The sequence below is a fragment of the Ambystoma mexicanum genome, chromosome 12 (assembly GCF_040938575.1).
Source record: "Ambystoma mexicanum isolate Mex_15411 chromosome 12, UKY_AmexF1_1, whole genome shotgun sequence".
In the NCBI taxonomy this organism is placed as follows: Eukaryota; Metazoa; Chordata; class Amphibia; order Caudata; family Ambystomatidae; genus Ambystoma; species Ambystoma mexicanum.
In genome coordinates, this window is record NC_090936.1 from 69213898 (window position 1) to 69234363 (window position 20466).

The window sequence follows — 20466 nt, forward strand, 5'->3', positions numbered from 1 at the left end:
TTTGTATTATTTGTGAGGATAGCATAGGTTTTTGACACAGAAAGACTTTTGCTTTTGGACTTCCCGACATAGACTTCCTTTAGATTTCTTTTGGCAGGGAAATCCTGCCATTGCATAGGGTTATTTAGGCAGTACAGCATCCTGATTAGTAAGGGCGCTTTGTTTAAACATACCGCTGTTGTTTGTGCCATCTCTCGATACCATGCCTTTCTCACACCAGTCCCATATGCTGTTATCACATTTAACATAACACATTTAAATTCATTAAATATCTTTGTGGAACAAGCACAGTGTAGGACTGAAACAATAGAGTTTGACCCTCACTGTAGCAATCTAGATTGCTAAACCTCTCTGGTTTCTCCCATGGCTTGATCTCACAGCTGAGCTTATGACATTCTCAATCTTCATGCAGTGTTGATGGCACTGCCCATGTTTCCTGTATCATGGCTAATTCAAGTGATGAACAGGTCAAAATAATCAAGCGTCTCTAATACCCTTCATCCCCCATCCCAAGATAAAGTGGGGGTATTGCTAAGGTACCGGACCATTGCCAGTCAGCAAAGCCCATCCGGAAAAAGGCATTGTCACATTAGTGCTGATTTTCGCAGCTATTATCAGGATCTTGACTCCAATCAGACAGGAATTCACGTTCACCGGATTCGTCCTGACTTGACGAGGATTCCTTTCTTCGTCCTTTCTTCTTCTTCTTTGCGGGCTTCTTTTTCTTGAAGAGATCCGGCCTGTCCCGAAGGGAAGCCACTATGTCTGCCAAGGAGTACTGGCGGACCAGTGGCCCCTCCTCCGAGACAGCCAATAAGGGGAAAGGCATCTGTTGCAGAAAAAACCCTGGTAGTCCTTGGCATGGTAAGATTCCAAACTGGAGGTCCAGGTAAGGAGTGCATGGACCGGAGTGAAGGATCTCTGAGTCCAGGGGAGTAATGAGAAGTCCTGAGGTGAGGGATTGCCCACCTTAGAGATCTTGAGAGGGAAGAGCTCCGTGTTTCAGTAAGATGACCGCCCAGATCAGAGCACAGGGCACAAGGAGACAGAGGATACTGGAACAGGGCAGGCGCAGAGTGCGCAGAACAACAAAGAAACCAAGGGAGACCCTGGGAAGGGAGAACAGCAGGGAGACCAGGAGAAGCCCAGCGCACCGGCAGAGGCACCAGAGCGCACCAGAAAAACCCCAGGCGGGCGTGCACAGCGTGGGAACAGATGGAGCCTGAGAGCCCCGGGGGTGGGGGGCGAAGCAGCAAGCAAGGGGATACAGCGCAGGAAGATCTCGGAGCGCGGGGCACCTAAACAGCGCATAACCCGTAAGGAAATCCAAGAGGATTGCAATGCGCAGATATGGAGGAACAAATCCTCCTTATAGGATGCGGCGGCGGCCATGATGGAAAACCGCTAAAGCGCTACTGCACGTTAGGCAGAAACATAACGTGCAGTTCAATGGAGGCAGGACTTCCACTTCCCCAGATCCGCCAGTGTTTCACGTGTGACAGCTATCAACTGTGCAAAATAGAGTTAATTAGGTAGGTAGTTCAAACATTTGTAAAGTTGAACAAATTACCCTGCAGGAGACATGAAGGCTCTAATGTCCAGGTCAGACTACCCTTCAAGCTTGTGTGAGCATTCGTCTCATGAATAACAAAGTTTTCAGATGTCGTCTGAACTCAGAGTGGTTTTGCAAAACATGTAGATATGGCAGGAGTCCATTCCTGAACTTCGGTGCCAGGATGTTAAAAGAGCGACCTCCCCAGCGTTGGTATTTGAACTTTGACTTTTTTAAACAAACAATTGGCGCATAATGATCTAAGGCTCTGCCCGGTAGATACCGTAAAAAATGGTAAACGTTAAATAAAGGTTTTGGGGTAGGTATGGAGAGGAAAATGAAAACAAGCAAAAGAAGAGCCACCCATTTGGCAAAGCTTCCGGGGGTGACATGTTATGGGCAATAGAGGTATATATCACTCTACTCTTGATAGGCGACATTCAATTTTCTGCAACATACCGACGTATAATCTGACCACAGGTCGCCTGGGCTTGCTGCAAGCTTATACCATAACTATGTCATGAACCTGTACATTTTGTATATTTTCTGCACTTTGTATATTACTGTATAGTTTTGCATACTCCACGTATTCTATTGTATTTCACTCTGTATTTTTTCTCTGCTACTGTATATCATTGTAACTTTGTACCTAAGGAAAGCACCCAGATACCCTTGGGTTTGGCACGCCATATAAGCAAATAAAACAAACAAACAAACGAATACTGAAGACGTAAACAATCTGGGGAAAATGAGAGATCATAGGCATCACTTAAAGCGACAGTGACAATATTTCCTACTAAGGACCTAACTTAAGCTCTGCCCTTTTATCAAAATCTCTCTTATGCAAATGCATTGGGGCATCACTTGACAACTGAGCTCAGAGGATGCTGCTAGATCCTACAGGGCCAAAGTAACCATGGACATTGCTTAATAGTAGTAAACATTAATAATTTTGCAAGTCATCTATAGACTTCAACGAGCATTTGGGTTGCAAAATTCTGCCCTATAAGAAAATGGTTTCCTTGGATCGATGTTGTTCATGACATTCCACGTTTTCCAGAGTATTTTCTTCATTCTGCACTGTCCTGTGAGGTATCATCTTTGCTCTTACGGACACACAGCAATGTGCATTTTTTCTGGGTGCCAACCTCAGTCCACACAGGACCATACTTTTTGCCAGATGCTATACCCAATCCGCATGGTATTGCACATTTCCATCTGTGTGCTTTACAGGGTATTGTACTCTACTTCAGAATCATGCGACTCATCAGCATCTCCTCCACTGCAAAGTGTTTTTCTCAGGATTAGACATTTTACTAAAGTGAAATTTGGCAAATAAATGCTTGCTATTCCTACTCTATCAAGGACCAGCCTCCTTAACGTAAAGGCTAAGGGAATAACTCATAACATACATAAACTGGCCCTCACACTAAACAACAAAGCATTCAAAGGACATTATTAAACAACATAAAAGAATGAACATTATCTAACCAGTATTTTGGATTACCATGACCTGTCCTGGGTAAATCCCCTTCCCAAGGGTTTTCCAAGACAACACAAAAGTTCACTAAACAAAAACCCACATCTTCAGTTTTCAGTTGAAAAGATCCCTTTCCAATTTCAGCCAGGAAAATATCACCAAGTCTTCCTTCCAAGATTGTCACAGTTGAAAGACTAGGTTAACAACTTCTTCTACATCTTTACAATTGATTAAGACCTCTGCAGAACATTTGGTATAATTGTCAGGATGCTTCTGTTTGGGTTGCCCTCTTGACAACCACCCATCTACTACTGTTACTGTGGGAACAGTCTTCTTTGGTCCACAGTATTCTACTACTTCAACCAACTTCAATGTGGTGACATCCACTGACAGTTTATACACCACCACAGTCCAGGTACTTATGCTTCTCCTACAACGTTATACTTCAGAATTATTAGGCATATAAAGACAAGACACTTCAACCTCGACAAGTAGGAAGGCACTTTTCTTTCCTATACTTCTAGAAGAACAAGTTACTCTCTTACCTGGTAACATTCTTTCGATGGCAGGGTCCGACGACGTATTCCATATCTATGACAGCAATCACCACAGCTGTGCTGCTTCGGAAAATCTTCGGCGTCTGTGTCCTGCGTCGATACGCCACCCTCGAGGACCTCCTCCGACGGCCGATGTCACTGGATGTTATAAGTAGAACGCACGAAGCCCGTAGCCTCAGTTGTAGTTTTTTACCAGAACGTGTGCCACCAGTTTTCTGACACACAAAGCCTTGCGGAAACGGAAGCTGCAATCGCATAAGAAATTCTATAGCGGGGAAGGTAGGGAGGGAGCGATACGGAATACGTCCCATCGAAAGAACGATACCAGGTAAGAGAGTAACTTGTTCTTCGAGGGGATTTGGTCATCTGACGTATTCCATATCTATAACGGACTCCCAAAGCAATACCAATGCAAGGAGGTGGGAAAAAGAATTTAGAAAACAGAAATTTAGCATGCCCAATCAAATTGCGGAGTAAAGGACCGCCTTGCCAAAGGCCAGATCCTGGCCCCGGATGGAATCGAGGGAATAGTGACGTACAAAAGTATGTACCGAAGCCCAGGTGGCGGCATCACAGATGTTGCGAATAGGAACACCCCTCTGCAGGGCAGTAGAGGCAGCCATACCCCTGGTAGAATGGGCCCGTAAGCCGACCGGTGGGTCCTTACCCGCCAAGCGGTAACACTCAGTGATAGCCAAAATAATCCAGCGAGAAAAAGTCTGTTTCATCACAGCCTGTCCCAAACGCTTTCCAACGTAACCAATAAAGAGCTGATCGTCCACTCTGACCCGGGACATGCGTGAAATATAAAAGCTTAACGCTCTCCTAGGATCAAGCCTATGGAGCCTCTCCTCTTCCTTACCAGGATGTGGAGGAGGATAAAATGCCGGAACAACAACCTTCTGGCCTTATATGAAATTCCGACACCACCTTCGAAGAAAAGAAGGACGAACTCTAAGGACAACCCTGTCCTTATGAAACACAGTGAAGGGTGGCTTAACTGAAAGTGCCTGTAACTCACTCACTCTGCGAGCGGAAGTGACCACAACTAAAAATACAGTTTTCAAAGTTAACAGTCTCAAAGGGCATGAATGCAAAGGCTCAAACGGAGCACCCATCAGAAACTTGAGAACAAGGTTTCAATCCCAACCGGGCACCTGGAAACCACAGAACCATGGGAATCTCACATGCAAAAGGATCCACATTCTTAACCCTGCACCAGTCGCAGAACTTCCTCCGACGGCAACGGTACAGGGACTTAGTTGCAGGCCTTCTGGCCGAAACCAACTTCTCCATCACGTCTTCAGGGAGGTCCCAATCCTTATGCCTCAACCTTTCAGAAACCAAGCGTGAAGGTTGAGGGACCTGACCTCTGGATGGAGAACCTGACCCCCCTCCCGTGAGAGCAGATCGTCTCGGTAGGGAAGACGACATCGAGGGCAGATGGACAAGTCGAGAAGGTCCGGGTACCACGTCCTGCGGGCCCACACCAGAGCAATGAGGATCATCCGGGAACCGAACCTCCGTAACCTCTGCAGTACTTGCAGTTGCGGGATGATGGGGACTGGAGGAAACGCGTACAGCAGTGGGAATGACCACTCCACCACGAACGCGTCTCCTAAGGCTCCGTTTGGAGGAAATTCCCGCGAGCAGAACCTCTCGCACTTCCGGTTGACACTGGAGGCGAAGAGATCCACTTTGAGGGCCCCCCCAAAGGTCAAAGATCTCCAGGCGAATCTCCTGAGCCAACTCCCACTCGTGAGAGATCGTGGTCTGCCTGCTCAGAGCATCCGCCGTCTCGTTTTCGTCTCCTGCCAGATGAACTGCCGAGATCGAAACTTCCTGCTGGATTGCCCAGAACCAGAGCTGCATCGCCTCCCTGCACAGAGGAAGTGACCCTGCCCCCCCCCCTTTTTGTTGAGGTAGTGCATGGCCACCGTGTTGTCCGTCAGGATCAGGACATTCTTTCCTCGCACAGTCAGCAGAAAAGCCTTCAGGGCTAGCCTGACGGCCCTCAGCTCCAACAGATTGATATGGAGTCTGGACTCCGACGGAGACCAACGACTGCTGACAACTCGTTGGCATGAGCTCCCCATCCCATGAGGGATGCGTCCGTCACGATCGTCACCTCTGGCCAGGGTAGCCAAAATGGAGCACCCCTCATCAGATTGCCTTTGTCGGCCCACCACCGAAGGTCCTGGGCGATCGAAGACGGCACCTAAACAGGGTCCAACATCCTGCCGGAGGACTGAGACCACTGGAGCTTGAGTCACCATTGCAAAGATCTCATCCGCAACCTGGCCTCTGGCACCAGAAGAATGCAGGATGCCATGAGGCCGAGCAATCTCAAGAACTCGAACGCTGGGAGAGTCTGGGCAAATTGAAACTTGCGCACCATCTGCTGAATGGTATCTGTTTTCCTCCCCAGGTGTTTTCCACACCTGTGCAAGGAGCGGATCCGGACTCCTAAACGAGAGATTCCCCGGTGGATTGTCTTGAGGCCTCAGCCGGAAAGGAAGACAGTAGCCGTGGGTTATGATCTCCAGAACCCACACATCTGAAGTAATGGCGCGCCACTCTGCAAGATGCTGCGCCAGCCTTCCCCCAACCGGCGAACCATTGGACATGGCCTCATGACTGAGCTGAAGCGGCTGTGGCGTTGCCTGAGGGCAAAGAGGCAACAGCCCGAGCGGCCTTGGCACCTCGAGTACCTTGTTTTTGTCATGATCTCTGCTTCCAAAAGGTCAGGGTTTTCCCAACTCCCTTGGAAGCAGATCCATAACCCAGGTTCCGAGTGCCAACCAGTCCCAATTGGGACCTTTTGGACCCAGTCCTGGCGCCAGTGGCACCAGGCTCATAAATATACCCAGTCCCAGCGCTGGAAGAGCCGGCCTCATAATGCTTGGGTGGACTTACCTGCAGCAGACCATGCTGCTTACTTGCCTGCCAGTTGAGCCTCTGATCCTCTTCTGTTTGGAACTACTTTTCCTGTTGGGTGGGGCAGGAGCCACTCCCTAGATTCAGAACACTGGAACTCTTCCGGAAAGCAGGAACTCTTTTCTTACCTAGGCGTGGCTGTGGAAGGAGACACCTAAGCACTACAGGAGGCTATTTAAACCACACCCGATGGATGAATCTTGCTTTGCGTTATTCTGCATCCTCTGCAGCAGAACGCTCATCGTGTCTTCTGCATCTGATCCTGGGCCTAAGGAAAAAGGCTTACCATCCTGAATCCAGTCTTCAGCAACACCTATAAAGACAAGAAAGAACAAGTTAGCATTACGGTCTTCAGTGACAGCTCTTCACTTACCTGGTCCATCGGCTGTCACCAACGCCTCGCGCTGCATTCCGGCATCTGAAAGACAAAGGCTTACCTACTCTTCGTGCGCTCCGGAGGTCTTAACACTGCATTCCGGCATCTGAAAGACAAAAGCTTACCAACTCTTTGCACGCTCCGGAGGCCTTCGGCGCTGCATCCCGCATCTGAAAGACAAAACAAGGTGCGTTTAAAGACATTGGGGAACTTTAATACTCACGTGCCATTACTCCTTTCCACATCTAACCCAGTGGGTATTCCGGCACCCTGCAGCCGCTCCGAACTTGTACCTGCAAAATAAAAAGACAGTTAGAGCGCATCGTGAAGCAGGCAACAAGCGCTTACTTACGTGCTTCCAGGCGCTTCTATTCATCACACGGGCTCCATCTTCAACTCACTTCAGCCCGTCATCCGCCATCGCCGGAACCCTGCAAAACAAGAAACATCATTACTAAAGACATTAGAATTACTCGAAACTTACAGTTCGTGCAGTAAACGACGGACAGCAGTCCTCTGAAGTCAAGAGGCCTGCTCCCCTTATCCAGTGAAGAAACTGGTTACAGCACCCTGCCCCGAGGCAGATGGAGAGCACGGCGTTCACTTACCTAAGGTGAGAGCGTTAACCTTTGGGGTTCTACAGGAGAAGAGAAAGGGAAGAAGAGAGAGACATTCAATAACCCAGTTCCTTAATCCCATATTTTCTATCTGCAGACATTTTACCCTTCGAGTCAGACATACAGTGCACAGAGGTCCAGCCCAAAGAGCCAGCCGTGTGTTACACATCACCTTTGAAGATACGGTATACGCCCAGTCAAGACCGGCGCCTCTACGGGAATCAGGTGAGCGTTACAGAACGCAAAGCCTACCACAAAACTCCCGTCCAGGCGCTATGGAAACCTCGGATACCGACCAGCTAGCCCAGTTACTTGGGGAACTAAGGGCAGAAGTGCATGCAGCCCGTCAGGAAACGAACGCTCTAAGAAGGGAACTGATTATTTCCAAGGAGCGAACAGATGATCTCGCTAGACAATTGCTACAGTCACAAGCCGGACAGACCCCGTTACCCGCATCTGGGGGAAATCTTCCATCTACATCCTCTATGAATCCAGTGCAGATCAACCTACCTGGGAATGTACCTCTGGCTCCGCCCGAACGATTTTCTGGTGACCCAAAGAGGTTTGCAGTATTTATCAATCAGTGCCGGTTGCATTTCTTATGCCGGCCAGCAGCCTTTCCAACTGATCAAGCTAAAGTAGCTTTCGTGCTTTCGTACCTTAGTGGCAATGCGGCAGACTGGTCAATCCCTCTAGTAAATCAAGATGATCCGGTCCTCCATGATTTTCAAGCTTTTCAGCTCAGTATGGAAAAACTGTTCGCAAGACATTCACAGGGGCAGGCCTTGGACAATGAGCTTCTTTCGTTGCGACAAGGTAATCAAGACCTTTTGGCTTATATTGCGTCTTTCAACAGACTGATAGTGGAAACTCAATGGCCTGAGGACAAAAGGATTACACTGTTTTATAGAGGTCTACGTGGAGAGCTCAAAGATGTGTTAGCCCAAGTAGTGAATCCCCCACAAGATTGTTCGGACTATATAGACTTAGTCGTTCAAATAGATCACAGACTGCAGAACAGGAAGGCCGATCGTTCCAAGTTTGATGCTCGAGTATTTTCCAAACCGCCAACTCCTTCCAAAGGAGTAGACTCCGGGGAACCCATGCAAATAGGGGGTCTGAAAGGTCCTCTAACACAAAAGGAGCGGGAAAGGAGAAAACAGTTGCAATTATGCATCTATTGCGGAAACTCAGGGCACTTTCTTCGAGACTGTCCGGTGAAACCTGCCAAGAAGGCAGTAGGAGCTGCAGTTACCAAAGTTACAAACTCTGAGCAGGGAAACGACCTCGCCCGACAAGAATAGAGGTCCTCTTGCCGAGCGTGAAAACCAGTTCCGTGACCTCGCATTTCGTGATACCTATGGTCCTCATTAGCCCTGATAATCCGGATCGATTACATGCAATTGAAGCTTACGTCGACAGCGGTGCCATCGGCAATTATGTGGATCATGAAATGGTTTTGAGGATGAATCTAACTCTTTGTCCCAAGGCTGTAAAGGACGTCATTACTACGGTGGATGGTACGGAGATAGCATCCGGGCCAGTAACGCATACCACTCAAGAGGTGACGCTAGTAAGTCAAGATGGACACCATGAGAAGATCGTGTTCGATGTGATCAAGGCCCCTCAGTTTCAGATTATTCTAGGAATACCTTGGTTAGAGAAACACAATCCTCTGATCGATTGGCGAGCAAGAACGGTCCAGTTTCCAGAATGTGTCTCTACTTGTCACCCTCCACCTGGTGTTGCACTGGCAGCAATTTCTTCAGAGACTCCCCAGTTACCTCCCGAATACCTAGAATACCAAGATGTTTTCCGGAAGGATCAGGCTAACTCTCTACCTCCTCATAGGTCTTATGACTGCCAGATAGACCTGATACCTGGATCTACTCCTCCTTGTAGTAGAATTTATGCCCTCACCGAGCCTGAGAACCTTCACCTTCGACAATACCTGGATCAATATCTGGCAAATGGGTTTATTCGTCCTTCCAAGTCCCCAGCTTCTTCAGCTTTGTTCTTCGTTCCAAAAAAGGAAGGAGACCTTAGAACTTGTATAGATTATCGCTCCCTGAACCAGATCACCGTTAAGAATAGATATCCGTTACCTTTGATCCCTGAACTCCTGGACCAAGTCAGAAAAGCATGCATATATACAAAGCTGGATCTTAGAGGAGCTTACCACTTGGTACGAGTAAAAGAGGGCGATGAATGGAAGACGGCCTTCCGCACCAAGTATGGGCTATTTGAATATCAGGTCATGCCCTTCGGACTTTGCAATGCCCCAGCCGCCTTTCAATATTTTATGAACGATGTCCTCAGAGAGCTCATAGATGTGTGTGTTATTTACATTGACGACATCCTCGTTTATTCTTCATCGGAATCTGAACATCGGTAACACGTGAAAATGGTCCTCGAAAGATTGCGTCAACACAAACTTTTCGCTAAGTTGGAAAAATGTGTTTTCAACGTGACTGAAGTTGAATTCTTGGGATTCATATTATCACCTGGCGGAGTGCGTATGGATTCAAAGAAGGTCGATGCAGTTCTCAAATGGCCATCACCATCCTCCGTAAAAGGTGTGCAAAGCATGTTAGGCTTCGCTAACTTTTACCGCAGGTTTATCCCCGAATTCTCTCGAATAGTCCAGCCCATCACTGCCTTGTTAAAGAAAAACAAACGTTTTGAATGGTCTACCGAGGCGGAACAAGCTTTCCAGGATTTGAAGACTAAATTTATCTCTGCACCAATCTTAAAACACCCTCGCCCCGAACTCCCCTACATTGTGGAAACTGATGCTTCAAGCCTTGCCATGGGGGCAGTTCTATCACAAAAGGACACGGTAACCAATCAGTTGCATCCCGTGGCATTTTGGTCCCGCAAATTCTCACCTCCTGAAATCAATTACACGATTACTGACAAGGAACTTCTGGCTATCAAGTCTGCCTTTAAGGCTTGGCGGCATTATCTGCTGGGGGCCCGACACACCGTTACTGTGATTACGGATCACCGAAACCTGCAATATTTGAAAACCGCAAAAGCCCAATCCTCTAGACAACTCTGTTGGGCATTATTCTTTGCCGAGTTTGACTTCATAATTACCTATCGACCTGGTACAAAGAACGGTAAAGCTGATGCCCTTTCTCGGATGGGAGTGGAAGAACACTTGATCAACCCTAAACCTGTACCAATCATTCCCGAACAAAGAATTCTGGGTGTAATCGCCACAGAATCCATAGAGGAAGTTAAGGATAAAGCCAGGCAACTTGTAACTCCAGCAGACATACAGAATTGGCATCTGCAGGGAAAGGACTTTGCAGTAAAGGACAACTTATTGTATTTCCAAGAACGTTTATACCTACCCAGCACAGATTTACAGAAAAAAGTAATCTCTTGTTATCACGATTCTTTAATGGAAGGACATCCCGGTATGGCCAAGACCTCAGAAAAGATCAAGCGCTACTTCTGGTGGCCGTCTTGGAAAAAAGATATCAGAGACTTTATAATGTCCTGTGGAGTATGCACCCAAAACAAGAGTCAAAAGGAAAGACCAGCAGGCCTCTTACGCCCTATTGACAACCCACCTCGCCCTTGGCATACGCTTTCTATGGACTTCATCACCGATCTACCTCCATGCTCCGGATACAATACGATTCTAGTAATCGTGGACTTATTTTCTAAGATGGCGCATTTCATTCCGCTCAAAGGCTTGCCAACAGCAGCAACTCTGGCCCGAGAATTTCTCGAAAACATCGTCCGACTGCACGGTTTTCCTTTGGTTCTAATTTCGGATCGAGGTAGTCAATTTATTTCTCATTTTTGGCGAAGTTGCTGTCGGTCGGCTCAAATTGATGTGAGACTATCGACCAGTCACCACCCTCAGACCGACGGACAAACCGAGAGGACCAATCAAACTCTGGAACAGTATTTACGCTGCATGCTGCAACAAACTGAAAAAACTTGGAAAGACATCCTTTGGATAGCCGAATATGCCTACAATAACTCTGTCCATTCGGGAACTGGGAAAACCCCGTTTTTTCTTTTGTACGGCAGTCACCCTCGAACCTCGGAGTTGGATCCCCTCCAAGATCTTGAAACACCAGCAGTAGACTGCCTGCATTCTACAATCACCCAAGCCTTTAAGGAAGCTGTTTCTCACCTTCAAAGGGCTAAAGAACAATACAAGAAAGGAGCAGATCAACTTCGGAAGGAAGCCCCTCAATATCAAGTAGGGGATCAAGTCTGGTTATCCACCAAATATCTACCTCTAAAAGGGCCACGCACATTCAACCCAAGATACCTTGGTCCCTATTCCATCACTACCATAGTAAACCCAGTAGCGGTCAAGTTGGACTTGCCCCCACACATGAAGATACATCCGGTCTTCCACGTCTCTCTATTAAAACCCGTGCAACCTCAAACCCGACTAACTAAATCTCCAAAACCTATCCTAGTTGATGGAGAACTCGAGTTTGAAGTCAAAAGCATTCTGGACTCCAAGATCTCCAAATCTAAACTATTTTACCTAATTGACTGGAAAGGCTACGGCCCCCAAGAGAGATCCTGGGAACCTGCTGAATATGTCCACGCTCCTCGCCTAATCAAAAGATTTCACAGAACATTTCCTGACAAGCCAAAACCCCCGGAGAAGCCCGGTTTGGGAGGGGCCTTGAGGGGGGGGTACTGTCATGATCTCTGCTTCCAAAAGGTCAGGGTTTTCCCAACTCCGTTGGAAGCAGATCCATAACCCAGGTTCCGAGTGCCAACCAGTCCCAATTGGGACCTTTTGGACCCAGTCCTGGCGCCAGTGGCACCAGGCTCATAAATATGCCCAGTCCCAGCGCTGGAAGCGCCGGGCTCATAATGCTTGGGTGGACTTACCTGCAGCAGACCATGCTGCTTACTTGCCTGCCAGTTGAGCCTCTGATCCTCTTCTGTTTGGAACTACTTTTCCTGTTGGGTGGGGCAGGAGCCACTCCCTAGATTCAGAACACTGGAACTCTTCCGGAAAGCAGGAACTCTTTTCTTACCTAGGCGTGGCTGTGGAAGGAGACACCTAAGCACTACAGGAGGCTATTTAAACCACACCCGATGGATGAATCTTGCTTTGCGTTATTCTGCATCCTCTGCAGCAGAACGCTCATCGTGTCTTCTGCATCTGATCCTGGGCCTAAGGAAAAAGGCTTACCATCCTGAATCCAGTCTTCAGCAACACCTATAAAGACAAGAAAGAACAGGTTAGCATTACGGACTTCAGTGACAGCTCTTCACTTACCTGGTCCATCGGCTGTCACCAACGCCTCGCGCTGCATTCCGGCATCTGAAAGACAAAGGCTTACCTACTCTTCGTGCGCTCCGGAGGTCTTCACACTGCATTCCGGCATCTGAAAGACAAAAGCTTACCAACTCTTCGCACGCTCCGAAGGCCTTCGGCGCTGCATCCCGCATCTGAAAGACAAAACAAGGTGCGTTTAAAGACATTGGGGAACTTTAATACTCACGTGCCATTACTCCTTTCCACATCTAACCCAGTGGGTATTCCGGCACCCTGCAGCCGCCCCGAACTTGTACCTGCAAAATAAAAAGACAGTTAGAGCGCATCGTGAAGCAGGCAACAAGCGCTTACTTACGTGCTTCCAGGCGCTTCTATTCATCACACGGGCTCCATCTTCAACTCACTTCAGCCCGTCATCCGCCATCGCCGGAACCCTGCAAAACAAGAAACATCATTACTAAAGACTTTAAAGACATTAGAATTACTCGAAACTTACCGTTCGTGCAGTAAACGACGGACAGCAGTCCTCTGAAGTCAAGAGGCCTGCTCCCCTTATCCAGTGAAGAAACTGGTTACAGCACCCTGCCCCGAGGCAGATGGAGAGCACGGCGTTCACTTACCTAAGGTGAGAGCGTTAACCTTTGGGGTTCTACAGGAGAAGAGAAAGGGAAGAAGAGAGAGACATTCAATAACCCAGTTCCTTAATCCCATATTTTCTATCTGCAGACATCTTACCCTTCGAGTCAGACATACAGTGCACAGAGGTCCAGCCCAAAGAGCCAGCCGTGTGTTACACATCACCTTTGAAGATACGGTATACGCCCAGTCAAGACCGGCGCCTCTACGGGAATCAGGTGAGCGTTACAGTTTTCCTCCTCTGGCACTCCTACAGTGGCCCCTTTCACTGGCAGCTCCTCTCGCTTTACCAAAGGATGAGTAATAACGAAAGGAACCTCCCCTCCATTGCTGTCCCCTAGGACGAAAAGGCAGAGGTTGTCGAACTGCAGTGCCCAACGACTTCGCTGCAGCTTTTGAGGTCTGCAACCTCTCAAGGCTCTCGTCAGCCTTGCTGCCAAAAAGATGTTCCCCATCAAAGGGCATGTTGAGGAGCCGGGCCTGCACATCATGAGCAAACCCCGACTTCCGCAATCACGCAAACCTGCGTATCACGGTGCTCACCGCCATGGACCGGCTGACGCAATCTGCCATGTCCAAACCCGACTGAACGGCCTGACTCATAGCATCCTTGCCACCCTGAACCATGGCAAGGAAACCATCCTGTTCATCCCCTTCGGGAATATGTTCAGCCGCCAAGGAAACACAGTTCCACAGAGTGTGCGTGAAACGAGACAAGGCACTAATGGAGTTGACTGCCTGAAGCGCCATACCCCCTGCAGAAAACACTTTCTTCGCCCAGCCGTCAAAACGCTTGTCGTCCCTATCAGGAGGGATGGTAGGGTACAACGCCTGCTTTGCGGGGGCCGTAGCCGCCTGCACCACCAAACTCTCTGGAGTAGGGTGCTTGGACAAGTAGCAGGGGTCACTACTGTCTGGGTGGTATTTTCGCGGCAAAGACTTGCTCACTGCCGGGAGACTCTCCGGAGCAGTCCAAGCCGCCGCCACCTTCCTCTGTAGAGCCATATGAAACGGCAGTACCGGGTCAGTTGGTGGACCAATGTCGAGGATATTCATAAGGTCATCCTGAACAAACTCCCCTGGGCCAGCAGACCATCCTAAGTACTCAGTGACCCGTGACATAAGGCACCGGTACGAAGAATCGGCATGAGTGCCCGGCTCAGGCCTACAAAACTCCACTTCCGGAGAGGTGTCCAGCCCACTAGCATCATGCAGGGACTGCCTCAGGTCCTCAAACTGGCTATGGCCTGAGAGAATCTCGTCAGGCACCGTATCTGGCACCATGCCATCATCAGAGCCCTCATCCACCTCTGAAATGAATTCCAGATGGCGGTAAGAAGGCACAGAACTGGAACCAAAGCCATGCTTGACCTTGGCCAGAGCCTTTCTAGGCGGTTCCCCTGAGCCACGGCGCACCCCCTTCGACACAGCCCCGAAAGGCGTTGAGGGCATCGAGTGAATCGGCGTCGGCGTCGAGAGAATCGGTGTGGACGACAGACGCGGAGCTGACAGCATCGACGGCGTCGACACAGGCTTCGAAGGCGGAGCCCCGAGCGTGTCCCTCGACATCCTGGGCGTCGAAGGCGTTGACGACGTCCTCGGAGGCGGGGCCTCGAGAGAGTCCGTCGACGACCTCGGCGCCACAGGCGTCAACGTCTTCCTCTAAGACTTCACAGGTTCACGCGGTCTCAAGCGCATCGAGGACCGGGACCTGGACCGGGCATGCCGAGAACGATTCCCCTTGTCCGAGTGAGACCTTTCCCGTGAATCGTGACGACCACCTGAGCCGGAAGGCATGCGAGCTGCATCTCTCGGCTGATCACGACCGACCCAACTCGGAGGCACGGATGGACCAGTGCCCTGCGATTCAAGAATCGCCAACATTTTCTTCCCGAAGGAAGCCCATTCCTCTGGTGTCGCATGCTTGGAGGGGTAAGCGACCCGCTGACGGGTGGAGTCCTCGGATGAGGACGGGGAAGGCGACCGATGACGGCACTTCCAGAGTGCCTCAAAGAGGCAGAGGAGTGGCGAGACCGACTCCGGGACCGAGACCCACTGGACTTCCGACGACGACGCAGAGAGTCGCCCCTCGAGTCGTCCATCGAAAGCCCCGCAGACCTCGACTTCCAGGGGTTGGACACCTTACCTACCGATAACTTCTTCTTGTGCTCCCGCAAGGCTTTCGACGTGAGCGACTGGCAGTCGACACAGTCATCTGTGTCATGGGCCTCCCCGAGGCACCAGAGGCAGGTCTCGTGCGAGTCTGTGACCGACATCTTGGACCCACAGTCCACACACTTCTTAAAGCCCGGACGCGCTGTGGAAGACGAGGTAGACATCTTCACGAAGAATATTTTCCACAAACAGGTTTGAAGAACCGAGAAAGCGACAGAAACTCCAAAGAGTGGAGGCGCGCCGAGATTCCCGAAGCGAACACGTTCGTGGAAAAAACAGAACTGAGGCTACAGGCGTCGTGCGTACTACTTATAACATCCAGTGATATCGGCTGTCAGAGGAGGTCCTCGAGGGCGGCGTATCGACGTCATCGACGCAGGACTCAGACGCCGAAGATTTTCCGAAGCAGCACAGCTGTGGTGATTACTGCATAGATATGGAATACGTCGGAGGACCCAATCCCCTCGAAAGGGGCAGCATGTTTGGCTCTTCTGTCTGCCTTACTTCCAAAAGTATATCCTGTCTCTGCTCCAAGACTCACTTTCTCTTCACTTCAGCAGTCTTCAGCATCCCAGATGATCTTCTTCTACATGACTCTTTTACAAGCACCCAGCTCCCTTCCCCAGATTGGATCACACCTTCTTGGTTCCAGCATCTACCCTGAAGCTGCAATGCCACTCTTCCAACTTCAGGCAACAATTCCACCCATGTATCAGAGGACACTGGACCTTTAACAACCTTGCAGATAAGGTGTATAGATCTTAATAGGACTGTTTCACTATGTAAAGGGTTCGCCTCTTGGCTTGGGTAATGCGTGTTCTTCTAGCCAGTACAACAACTTCTGGACTTAAAGGATAAGTGTTCTGAATATTACAAGGTTCAGTCTTCAAGGCAAAAACAGATTTAAGTACATGCAGCCACTCTTTGAGATAGATCTTTAACCTTCAAGAGATACAGTTGATTGTATGTCCATTCAATATCCTGCAGACAGTGTCAGACTCCTTTCGAGGAAAACAATTGGCCACAAGCGACCTTCCTTTGATGCTTACCCTGGGGTACACTCCAGCAACAGGATGAGCACAAGAATAACCAGGCTCTAACATTCTTACAAAGTCCTGCATTGACTTTTCAGGGACCGACACACACTTTGAAGATGGCCGCCGGGCATCCTTTTCATCCTACCTGCCTTCCACCAAAAACCAAGGCACACTGCTGCATGCTATGACCTGATTGGGTAATACCCACAACTAATGCAGAAGATGCACCAAGACGGGTGGCGAAGCAGGGCCCTGCAGAAAGGCACGGCACTAGGGCTGCAGTCCCTGTCTTACCCTGCCTAGCCATGGATGCTGATTCGTTCGCAGTAAGAGGCACTTGAGGAAATGTGGGACACCAGGTAGATACAGGAAGTAAGTATCTGTATTGACAGACCCCGTGGTACACCGCCACTCAGCCGAGCATAATTGTAACTGCCTATGGCCTGGAATGTTGTCTCACAAACGAGCCAGCATTCCAGGCACGCAAACTTCCATTATGACACACCCCCTCCCCCCTTGGACAAAAACAGTCATAACAATGAGGGTTTAGCAATAACAAAGAAAAAGAGAAACACACCAAAACTAAAATGCACATATCAATAAGTCAAAACTTGAGCTGTGAGAAAGCCCTTTCATACTTCCTACCACACATAATCCCTCATCTTCGCAGGTGGCCGACACACCCTCGCCGGGCGACCACCACCCATAGCTTCTGACAGGACCTCTCCTTCACTTAACACTGCCCTTGCATTGGTTTCCAAACCATCTACAGCAAACCTTTCCTCAGTACGCTGATGTACACGCTGCTGCACAGGAAAATCACACAAAACGCCATCAAGTTCACTCTCCCATTGTCGGAATGGAGGCACTGCACCATTGTCCAGCACTACAATTCTCCTTTTACTCCATCTCGAGTGATTATCAAGAACCACATACCCCCCTTCCGACTCTTGCCACCACATGAGGATACATGAAGGCACTGCCCCCCTTGGGACCAAACCTAGGATTCTTGACACACACCAGGTCACCCACCTTGACATCAACAGGCTTCCTGCCAACCTGCTGAAGCCTCACACGGGCCTGACGCACCTGTACCCTCTGCAATACTTCAGCCATATTCATCTCAATGGCTCTGCCACCCTCCCTGCGCCACCCCCACCCCCCAAGGCCACTGTCCTTAGCTTCGAACCCGCCTTTCTACCCCCTCATCAACTCAAAAGGGGTCTTACCATCATCACGGATGGAGTCATTCTGTACGCCGACAGGGACTCAGATAATACGTCCTGGATTTGGCAAATGGTTTGCCAAACCATTTGCCAAAGCCAGCTGGATAGCCCCTTTAATTAAACTGTTTACCCTCTCAACCAAACCATTAGCCTGAGGATTGTACAATGCGGTACGATGATGCCTGATACCGTAGAACTTTAGAAACTCCTGCATCTGCTGGGAAACAAATTGTACCCCATTATCCGTGACTAGACTCGCCGGCACCCCTTCTCTGTCAAAAATGTTCTTGAGAAAACCAATCACCCTCTCAGAGGTGACACTTTCGAAAGCGGCAACCTCCACCCACTGTGAAGTGTAATCCGCCAATACCACCAAAAACCTTAACCTGCCCTGCAAACATTCCATTGGCCCCTTAATATCCAATGCCACCTTCGACCACACCTCGTTGGGCACATCCACCGGATATACAGGCTGGGGACGAATCAACTTGCTCTTATCACTGACTGCGCAGGTCACACACTCCTTCACCTCAGCTTCCACATCATCATCCATTGCAGGCCACCAATAATCCGCAACCTCCTTTTTGTTAGGGATCTGCCCAAATGTCCCTCATGAGCCAGCTTCACCAACCTAGGCCTCACACTCACAGGAGGGACTAACCTCTCCCTCCTAGAGATGCCCCACAGTCCTTCTGACAACTCAGAGAGTACCTGAGCGTATCACTTTCCTTCCACCCTGTCTTTGACAGCGTCCCAACCTCTCTGTAAACCATCCTTAATCCAAATGAGTTCTGCATCTTTGGCTGACTCTGCCTCCCATTCCTCATTATCGACAGCAGTAAGGATGCACGCAACTTGCGCGCCAGCATCACCCTCCTCCACTTCATCACGTGCCACCACCGGTAACCATGACAAACAATCTGCCACCAAGTGCTTCTTCCCGGGGAGATATTCTACCCTAAAATTGAATTCCGTTCAAGTCCACCACCCACCTAGCTATCCTTGGAGACACTGACACCATCCCCCTGGTCATGAGCACATGCACCAAGGGCTTGTGATTGGTCCTCAACACGTATGGGATCCCCCACAAAAGCTTCCTGAAATGCTTAGAGGCCCACACTGCCGCCAACATCTCTCTCTCAATGACAAAATACCTCCCCTCCTCCTTCCGCAAAGCCCTAGACGCAAAAGCGATGGACTTGCACACACCTTCCTGCCACTGTTCCAGCCCCGCTCCGACACCTACCTCACTAGCGTCCACAGTCAGTACAGTCCTATTCCTCGGATCAAACGAACTCAAGGATGGAGCCTCGTCCACATCCCTCTTCAACAATTCAAACTCCTCCTGGCACTCCTGGGACCACTCAAATCTGACATTCTTTTTCAATAGTGCCCTCATGCACGCCGTCTTTTCCACGTAACACGGAATGAATTTCACATACTACTCGGTCAAACCCAAAAAAGACCTAAGTTGGTCTTTGTTCGTGGGAGACAGAGCTTCCCTCATGACCCTCACAAGCTCCTCCTTGGGCCTTACCCCATCGGCACCCAAGGTATGCCCCAGGTATGACACACTAGGCACCCCCACCTGACACTTGGATAGCTTTACTGTCAACCCTCTTTGCTGCAGGATACGCATTACGTGAACCCTTTCATCATGCTCCCTCCTACTCCTGCCCCAGACCAAAATGTCATACTGGAAGTAACTGACCCCAGGAACATCACAAACAACTCTTGCATGAGTCGCTGAAAAACAGCTGACACTGAGCCAAACCAAAAGGCAAGTGGCAGCACCTGTACACGCCAAAAGGTGTCACAAAAGAGGTCAAAGGCCGTGACTCGACATGCAAATCAATTTGGTGGTACGCTGATGACAGATCACAGGTAGAAAACCACTGGCCTGCCCCATCGTCAGAAGCAACTCATTAATGTTGGGCAAAGGATGACGATCAACCCAAATGCTGGCATTAAGTTCCCTTATGTCGACGCACATCCTCAAACCCCCATCCTGTTGCCTAGCCAAAACATTGGGAAATAGCCACTTTGAGCTCTCAATTTCCTCTATCACACCCGCAGCCTTCAACTTGGACAGTTCAACTTCAACCCCTCCCGAGCCAAAACAGGGACTCCTCTGACTTTATGCACCTTGGGCACAGCCCCTCTCTTCAGTACGATTCGATGAGAGAATCCACGGAGCATTCCCAATGCTCAGCAAACACTTCAGGATATTTACCACGCAAATACTGCGCAGACAACTCCACCTCATCTTCTTCCTCCACACTCAAAACCGGTATCTTCTTCCCAGGGCGTATTTCAATGTCCAGCGCAGCCTACTCGTCCCACCCCAAAACACTGGCACCCTTGTGCGCTACATAGAGCTTACCCTTCATGCTGCGCCTCTTAAATTCAATCTGCACCGACTCATATCACATCACCTTAATGGGCACCTGCCCATATGCACTGGGGTTTATGTCAGGGGGGTTGAGATCCGCCACCTTTTTCCCATACTTCTCCTTATACAACTCAAGAGAATTCATGGTGTATGGAGACCCGGAATCTACCAACATCTCAAGCGGTTCACCATTCACTGTCAGCACTTCC

General features: G+C 49.5%; 1 protein-coding gene across 3 annotated transcripts in view; it reads right to left on the reverse strand.

Moving 5' to 3' along the window:
• The window catches only part of TMEM117 (transmembrane protein 117), a 1134871-nt gene that overhangs the window by 603163 nt on the left and 511242 nt on the right, over positions 1 to 20466 (reverse strand). The gene's annotated exons all lie outside the window — the stretch shown is intronic.